The sequence below is a fragment of the Magnolia sinica genome, chromosome 17 (assembly GCF_029962835.1).
Source record: "Magnolia sinica isolate HGM2019 chromosome 17, MsV1, whole genome shotgun sequence".
Taxonomy (NCBI): domain Eukaryota; kingdom Viridiplantae; phylum Streptophyta; class Magnoliopsida; order Magnoliales; family Magnoliaceae; genus Magnolia; species Magnolia sinica.
In genome coordinates this window covers 54,919,027-54,928,726 of record NC_080589.1, presented here as the reverse complement: position 1 = coordinate 54,928,726, position 9,700 = coordinate 54,919,027, and positions in this window count along the sequence as shown.

Below are 9,700 nucleotides of genomic sequence, written 5' to 3'. Positions count from 1 at the left end.
TATAGCTGAATAATAGAGCGGTAAAAACATTATTCATACATCAAAATAGATCTGAATTTCATTGAATTTGTTCCCTCATAAAGCATTAGCGACTGGATAGTAGTATATTCAAAGCATTTATCATGCCTAAAGTCAATGATAGATTAATGAATTTTACGGATCAAACCCTCATAAAATAGGAAAGAAAACATTCATAGTCTTCGTAAGCATCTAATGTGCCGAGAGTTAACAATTGATTAAAATAAATCAGAAATACTTCTTCATTCAAATTAAATATCAGTGAATTGTTGAACATGAAAACCAAATAACTTGAATCAAAGTAAAATAAACATTAAGAAAAACTACAAGCTTCACCTCTTAACTTTAGCTAAGAGATTAGCCCACTATAGATATGATTAAACTAAAACTCAAAAAGAAAACATAAAAACTAACTAGAACTGAAGGATTAAAGAGGAGGGAGTACTCCTTAAAGCACCACAACGCCTTTTTCTACCCGTTATACCCTAATTCATTATCAGAAACTCTTAAAACATCCATTTAAATAGGCTTGATTTGTATCAACTTCAAAACCAACTCAAATTTACGCAGCTACCATAGCTTTGATAGCATTGTAGTCTCATCGAAGAATCCTAGTGAAATTGAAAAACTATCCAGCAATGAACTTTTAGATCTACGTATTTTCTCGATGTCATCGAACCTACGCTGATAGGATCGAACTATCTTCGTTGACATAGAACACTCCTTCAATGGGATCGAAGGATGCTCAAATATGTCTAGTAAGGAAATCGGATTTTTTTAACTTTTATGATGGGATCAAAGTGTTTTTGATGACATCGAACAATTAATTTGATGTCATTAAATGTGTCATTGATGGTATCAAACTGTTGATTTTGGCACCTCTGATTTTCTACACTTTACAATTTCGATTTTCTTCCTTCTATTATTGGTTTCCTCGGATCTTGGAATCTTGAAATCTTCAATCTTGACCTCTATAAATCCAATCCTCACTTTGGTAATTTTTTGAGCATTAAATCCATGCTTTAAGTGTCCTTTCCTCCTTAGCTCTCAAAATCACCACATAAGAGAAAACATGTATAATTAGATTAATTAAGCATATTTATGTTCTTAAAACCAATGCATAATAAGGAGAAAATATACAATATGTCACACTCAACACACCCCGACTAGCATTTTTCTAGTCCCAAGCAAAACATGAGGAAACTATTCTTCCAAAATTTCAATTTTTCAAACATTTCTCAAAAAACAACATTATGTGCAATCCTAAATATATGAGTAAAATTCAAAAATATAATAATGAAAACATTGATAATCTAGACCTTAATATCACTAGTAAACAAATAAACTGAGTTATTTAAACAATTAATCAATAAAAGGCATTTAAACATGTAACACCCCAAAAATCGGCACCCGAGTACAGAAACCCAGATCCCGAGTTCCCGGGTATTAACCCAATGAGAATGCACATGTGAACTCGTTCAGATTCACATTCATTCCACACATAGATAATCAGAGCAACACAATTTACTTAGTGGATCCAAAGCGAGGTAGAGATAATAAAAGATTCAGAAATATAAGGCTAACAGTCAAAAGTACAATTCCAATAATGGTGATCGCCTAAAATGGGTATTATACAAGCTACAATATACATACCAAAGATGATTAAAGTGTAAAGTATTTAGTTTACACTTAATTCTTTAGAACATAACGGCGGTGGCACAAGCTGATCTAAGCCTACTCATCTGAGGTCTCATTAGTACCTTTATCAATGATATGCCTGGTTGGTGTATAAAACATCGTCCCATGTGGGAGTGAGTAACTAACTCAGTGGTTCCATTAGTTCTAAATTATACATGTTATCAACCCAATCAGCGTGGGTAATGAAAAAATAAGAAATCAAACATTTTCTAAATACTCTTGTTAACTGCACGAATGAGATAATGTAATGATGCATGCACCTTTCAATCCAATATTCCCTAACAAGCGACTTTAATGCCTGTTTTACAAATGCCAACACTCCCTTACAAGCGACTCCAATGTCAAATTACAAAATCCTATCTAATGCAATGTAGTGAATGCATATGTTAGTCGAGTAATTATTAAAGTCTATTCATCTAGCATATTGGCGAATCTATGATATCGACGTTATATCACGAGTCCTTATCCGGATCATATGGCTCTTTGAGGCACGTAGCAGCTCGTCACCAGTTTTTCTTGATTCGAATTTACGTATCACCTATTTATATCACAAATCAACAATTCCAAATGTACGACATCATACCCAAATGTATGAGGATCAACTCAATATGAGTCGTCACCCAAATATCAAGTATGATCACTTAGTTTCGAGGGCTTGTCACATAAAACCAAAACACATAAAGGAAAGGGCTCATCACCCAATTTTATTCACGACTGGGTCGTTCAAACTGTACTCTAGCACGAAACCATCGGCCGGATAATTTGATGGGGGCCGAACGAACAATGATCTATCACCTCTATTAGTTCTCACTGGTTATTATGGGGAGGCTCATCATCCTAACATAGGCCAACAGCTCAGACACGGTGTCTTATACCACCATGCTCAGCTCATAAGTCTTAGTGGGATCGTATCGCACTAACGGTTATGAATGGACTCATCCATTGGGAACGAGATATTTTAAATTCTATTTGGTCATGTCATACATTTTGAACATACATGATCAGTCGGCTAATGGACTAATTTAATTGACTTGGGAGAAGCCCGACGCAACTGGCATTGGGTCCAAGCATCCCATGTGTCCAACCATTATCGGTCGTTCGTGTTCAACCCGAATCGATTGAACAAGCCAAGGGTAGCCGCCCCAACTCGGTTAGCCAACTGACCCAACATCATAGTGATCATAAGTATTGTTATGGACTAAGCACTACGTCACGTAATTATAGCATACATGATCAGTCGGCTAATGGACTAATTTGATTGACTTGGGAGAAGCCCGACGCAACTGGCATTTGGTCCAAGCATCCCATATGTCCAACCATTATCGGTCGTTCGTGTTCAACCCGAATCGATTGAACAAGCCAAGGGTAGCCGCCCCAACTCGGTTAGCCAACTGACCCAACAGCATAGTGATCATAAGTATTGTTATGGACTAAGCACTACGTCACATAATTATAGCATAGGTTCTACTACACAACCACTTAAGTATTTTATCGAACATATGTGCATCAATATAAGCAACACACTTACCTAGGCATTTTATCAAACATGTACGTATTAATGAAAAAACACATCTACTTAGGCATTTTATCAAACATGTGGGCATCAACAAAATAACCCTTTCAATTAAGCATTCAATCAAATATATAAGCATCCATAAAGCAACACATTCAATCACCTAGACATTTTATAAAACATGTGGGCATCAACAAAATAACTCTTTCAATTAAGCATTCAATCAAACATATGAGCATCCATAAAGCAACACATTCAATCACCTAGACATTTTATAAAATATGTGAGCATTCATATCCAACCAATAACATATATCATAGAAAAATCAAAATGTTAACATATTAGCATATACAAATTCATCTACAAGTATCCAATCATTAACTAAGGCCCTCAAGGGTCGATAAACAATAACTTAGAGATAATGGTCTGCACCTCTAAGAAGGAATCTTTGATTTTGAGCTCCTAGAGTTAGGGATTTGGGGGAAAATCATCAATTCCTAAATTAAAATCAAGAAAACATCATTAATGATTAGAAATCTACACTAGGTTGTTTAATTGAATGGTAATATATAATTCTTACCTCTGATCCTTGGCATGAGTGGATTTGGTTGAGGTTTGGTAATAGCCAAAGGTTTAGTTAAAGAAATATCAACCCTACAAGTACCAAGACTTTCCTAACTCACACACACACATACACATATTCTCTCTCTCTCTCTCTCTCTCTCTCTCCCTTCTCTCTCTTTATTTTCTCTTCATCTCTCTTTTTCTCTTTCACTTCTCCTTCACCCAAGTTAGTGTATGCAATTCGTATAGGACAAGGGGGTGCCCAAATAAAGGTCTTATATAGTTCCAAAAGTTATGTGAATGGCTCTAAGGGCTAGGTTTTCATTATACTAGCCCTGTGAGAGGGTGTTTTTAACCTTTGAGACCCACTATGGGGTGTAGGAGTCGGTATACACCATAAGATAATTAGCCCTAATGATGATTTACATATGGATACGATCGATCCGCCATTTGGATGCGTCGATCGACGGGTATAATTAGAAGTTTGTTCGATGGTCACTGATGATCGATTAGGGCCATAGCTATACAAATATATGTGGAGAAATATCTTTAGTCGGTACCCCGAATTTGGCCATGAATCGACAGTCCGAAAGTCACAACTTCATGAAAGAACAAAGTAACTAGTTTCACTTAAGTTCTAAATTTTCATCTAAGGTATTCACATAACCCAAGCACTCTTCATGCGAGTCCAAGTTGAGCGATTCAGGACATTATCTCAATTCGATGTCCTGCGATGGATGTTAAGCCCACTAAGACGAATGTCTTTATATAGTGTCGGGTTTAATAGCCTACTAATGAGCAGTTTAGAGCTTGTTCGGATAAACGAGACATTTTTGGAATGAATTGGACAATGAGATTTCTTGTGCGCGATGATTAGGGTGTAGATTAGCTATGTTTATAGTGTGGCCTATTCACAATCAACGAAAAAGGCAATTCAATCCTAATCACTTTAAACCATTGGTTTTTAGGTTAGAGGAGTAACTGTGTTGATTTGGTTTGTTAATTAAAATCCAACCCCTAGTTGTCTCGATTTTATGTAGGTTTTTATTTAGTTATAGTTGTCTTGATTAGTCAATGATAGGTCGGCTAGATTTAGGCCTTGAATGAATAAATAATATGGATAGACTCGATGTTTAAGTGATCAGGCGAATTCGTTGGTTTCCCACGGTTGATTAACTGAATTTGTGTAGTTCTTTATTGGTACCACCCATGTATAAGCTCACCTCGAGCGTCAAGGGTCAGTAAATGACAACATAGGCTAGTTATATCAAAAAATTTCAAGAATTTTTAGAAATTCAAAATAGCAAAAATTCAGGACGTTACAAAACATCAAGTTCCTAATGTGCTTAGTGTTGTTTAACTTATAATATATAAAAGTCACTATTCTCTCCATAACATTAACCATAATCATTACTTCAAAGTGGACAGATCAACACAAACTACTGATTCTGAACCTTTCTCCTTTTTGCTTATTTTTTCAGCTTTTCAATTTTATATCAACGGCTTCCACACTATTTTTCATTATTTTTCATCTTTATCATTAATTTTTCATTAAAACACATAGTACGTAGCCATTGTCGATTTCACTATTTTTAAGCTGGTCATTTTCTTCTTTTTATACTTAAGGTGGATAAGGATCTCCAGACTTGGTTCCTAACACTTTTAACTAATCATCAAGTTAAAATTAAGAGTTCAAGTAAACTTCACAAAACATGAGTTGTATGTGAATTGTGAGCTAGACTCAATTGCTGTTTAAACTTTCTATTAATCAATTCATTAAGAAAACTTATTCAGAAATCTACTAATTAATTAGACTCTAGATTCTGAAAAGTTATTCTATATCTTATCATACTACTCAAATGTATTTAATTACACAGAATATCCATCTTCAAAATGTATTTTGAAACTGAAAAGTTTGAAAATTTTCAATTTTATTTTGTTCAACACATAAAACACGACCCTGCGTTCACCTGAGGTGGAGAGGCATCCCCACTATAAGGTGCCATCATTGGCAATTGTTCCTCTAGAGATGAAGCCAATCAGGAATCTGTATTATCATGCACAGACTCCTCATGGAAGGCTCCTAAAACAGAAGCTCCCCTTAAGATCTCCTCAGAAGACATGCTCAAGAAAAGAAAATTGGTAATAAAAGATAAGAAAAGAGGAAGGACACAGAGGAAGCTATTGAAAAGCACAGATCTCTAGACAACTGCAAGTGGATGAGAGAAGGATCCACGGGACAGAGGAAGAAGGAGGATTAGTAGGGAGACAAGTCGGAAGAGTTTGGACTTCGCTAGACTCAATGGATGCACAATGAAAGGGAAACCTTTATTTATAAGCATCAAAGGGGGTAGTGTCTTTAATGCTAGCAACACTCATAAGAGCATGAGGAGATGTCTCGATCCACGATCTCCATCATGTGACAACATAAGGTTCACCTGAGAGAAGCATTAAATGGTTCAGAGATAGGTGTTCGCTTGTGAGTCATCAGGAAGATGAAACAGTGCTTGTCACTCAATGCACAACCCCCCATACGATGAAATTGCCATTATATATTTTTTGATTCCTATGATGGGCACCACCCTTTTCGATTCCCTCCCTCATCATTAGATGATAAAATTTATAAAAAAGAAAAAAAAAAGAGGGGAGACCGAGCTATCTACTTAAAATTTAAAATTGTAAACTCCCGAGCTTATAGATCAGTTCGGACGCTTACTTCCTTAGCTCATAAATGTTGAACTCGGAAGTAAGGGGTAATTGTTATAGGAAAAACCAAACTAACCGATAAAATGGGACATGTATTTGTCATGAGGAGGGTGTCAAGACGATGTGGATGGAATATTTACAAAAGAGCTGAGCCATCACTACATCGACCACCTAGGAAAGTCAAACTGAGCACTGATGAAAGACTCATCTGCCGCGATGAATTGCTCGGGCTCAGAACTCAATAATAAATCTCATCAACCATATGACCTCAACCTCAGAAGAGAAATGTTCGAAGAGAATCCCGCATTGTACCAGGCTAGGATTGATCTGATGAGATCCCATTCAAAAATTGCACCGATCGAGGTAGAATTGGAGTTATTCTTGAAAGCAGATTTCTACTCAAATACAGACCCTTCCAACGTATCTGATAGATTCACTGAGATATGCAGACTAACTAAAGAATGTATAAATACTCCCCCTAACTTGGGAGAAAGGGATGCACAAAAAATCGCAACTTTGGCTACACCAACCCTGGTTTAACCTACCTGACTTAAGCATCGGAGGGTCCCTAGCCACAATCGGTGCCCCCATTGTCCTTTGTCCTTTACTAGTGCAGGTACTCGATAGCTTATGGGCAAAGCCGTAGGTCCATCCAGATTCGAGCGATAACAATGAAGTTACACAACTCAACTTGATTTAGGAATTTGAGTACACAACAGCTTATGAAACTTCATATAGTCAATGAATTGACAAAATTTTAGGTACAGTTTCTAGGAAAATTTTAAGTACAGTTGCTAGAAAATAAGTGTCATCATGACATCTAGCTTGGTTTGCATATCCACATTTTTCCTTAGGATGCAGGCCAGTTGGTCCTCTTAAGGAGAAGGGGGCCATCTAGTCCTCTTGGGGAGAAGCGTTGCATACTTCCGCCCTAACCTTCATAATGGAGACCATGTGAAAGTAGGTAAAATGGCTAACTAGTGGGTACACATCATGAGCTAGTATAAGTGAAGACTTCTGGTGGAGGAAGTTGTGCATCTTAACCTAGGTGACTAAATAATTGAGGAACTACATAGAGTAGTGAACGCAGAGGACTTCCTTGGAAAGAGAGGTGGGAATTCCTGCATCGACAACATGTACCGTGGCCACATCCAGATAGCTAGTTGTTGGGAGATCAGCAAGGGCACCTTATTATGAAGGGTGTGGGCTAAACCCCCTATGATAGGGCCCTCAGTATGCTAGGCGTGCAGCTAAGGCTAAACCATCATATAGGCATTGTCCAAGTCGTGATTTACATTTTGTGCCCACTTTTGAAAGGTCAAATGGTCTCCAAATGAGATGATTCTAAAGCCATTTAAAATTTCAGCAACTTATCTTTTTAGTGAGAATAAGATCACCCCGCTCCAACTTGTAATAAAGAAATTATGATCATTTTTATAGGACCATACAATGCATTATCCAAACCGTAATCTTTGCTTTCTCCAAATTGTAATATAGACTTTGGGCTTACTTTTGAAATGTCAAGTAGTTTCCAAATGATCTAATTCCAAAGCAATTTAAAAGTTCGTCGAATTATCTTTCCAATGAGCATAAGATCATCCTGTCTGACTTATAACAAAGGAGTTGTGATCATTTCCGTAGGACCGCATGATGCATAGTCCAAACATCAATTATTGTTTTCTCCAAACCACTATCGGTGTTTTATCCAAACCATGATTGTTGTTTTTTACAAAATAGGGATCATCGTTTGGACAAAACAATGATCGCGGTATGAACAATATATCACATGGTCACAGGGAAACAATCATAACTCCCTCGTTACAAGTCAAATTAGGGTGATCTTATGCTAATTGAAAAGATACTTCAATGAACTTTTAAATGAATTTGGAATCATTTCATTTGGACCTTGTTTGACCTTTTAAAGTTGATCTCAAAGTCCTGATTGTAATTTGGACAAAATAATGATCACAGTTTAAATAATGTATTATGTAGTCCCACGAAAACATTCATAACTCACTCGTTACAGGTTGGATTAAGGTGATCTTATGCTTATAAGAAAGATAATTTAACGAAATTTCAAATAACTTTATAATCATATTTTTTAATAACGTTTGAATTTTTAAAAGTGGATCCAAAGTTTATATTGTAATTTGGATAAAATAACAATTGCAATTTGGACAATGCATCACACAGTCACACAAAAATAGTCATAGCCATCTTGTTACAAGTCGAATCAAGGTGATCTTAAGCTCGTCGGAAAGATGATTTGATAAACTTTTAAATGGCTTTGGAATCATCTTCTTTAAATATCATTTGATATTTTAAAAGTATGTCAAAGTCTATATTTCAATTTCGACAAAATAACGATCACGATTTGGACAATGCATAGCGAAATCCCACGAAAATGATCATAGCTACCTCATTATAGTAAGATCAGGACAATCTCATGCTCGTTAGAAAGATAATTCAATGAACTTTCAAATAGCTTTGAAATTATCTCATTCGAACATAATTTAACTTTTAAAAATGAGCCTAAAGTTCAAATCACGATTTGAACAATACCCAGTTTATGGTTGGACTATTCATTGCTCGATCCCATGAAAGCAATCATAACTCTCTCATTCAAAAGATAATTTGATGTACTTTAAAATGGATTTAGAATAAACTCATTTGGAAATCATTTGACCTTTCAATAGTGGGCTCAAAGTATATATCATGACTTAGAAAAAACCTTAATCACAGTTTGGACTATACATTCAGTCGTTCCACAGAAATAGTCGTAATTCCTTCATTATAAGTCGAATCGGGGTGATCTTATGATCATTGAATATATAATTCAATCAACTTTCAAATTTCTTTATAATCATCTCATTTAGAGACGGTTTGACCTTTTAAAAGTGAACTCAAAGTCTAGCTCTTAACAAAAGATCAGTCTAAGCCTGATCTTTTAAATAAAAAAGAAGAATCCATCTTTTAAAAGTAATTTGTTTGATATCTCTCATCTCCTTATATCGGTTTCTTCCCAAGTATACCCATCTGACCACAATCTTTGCTGTATGAAGAAGAACTCTTATAAAAGTGAAGTTTTTGCTCTCTTTTCTTTCTTTCTATTCATCTCTTCTTATGTAGACACATATTTAAGTAGAATATTTTGAATAAAGAAGAGAACCCATCTTTTAAGAGTTGAATATTTGTAATATT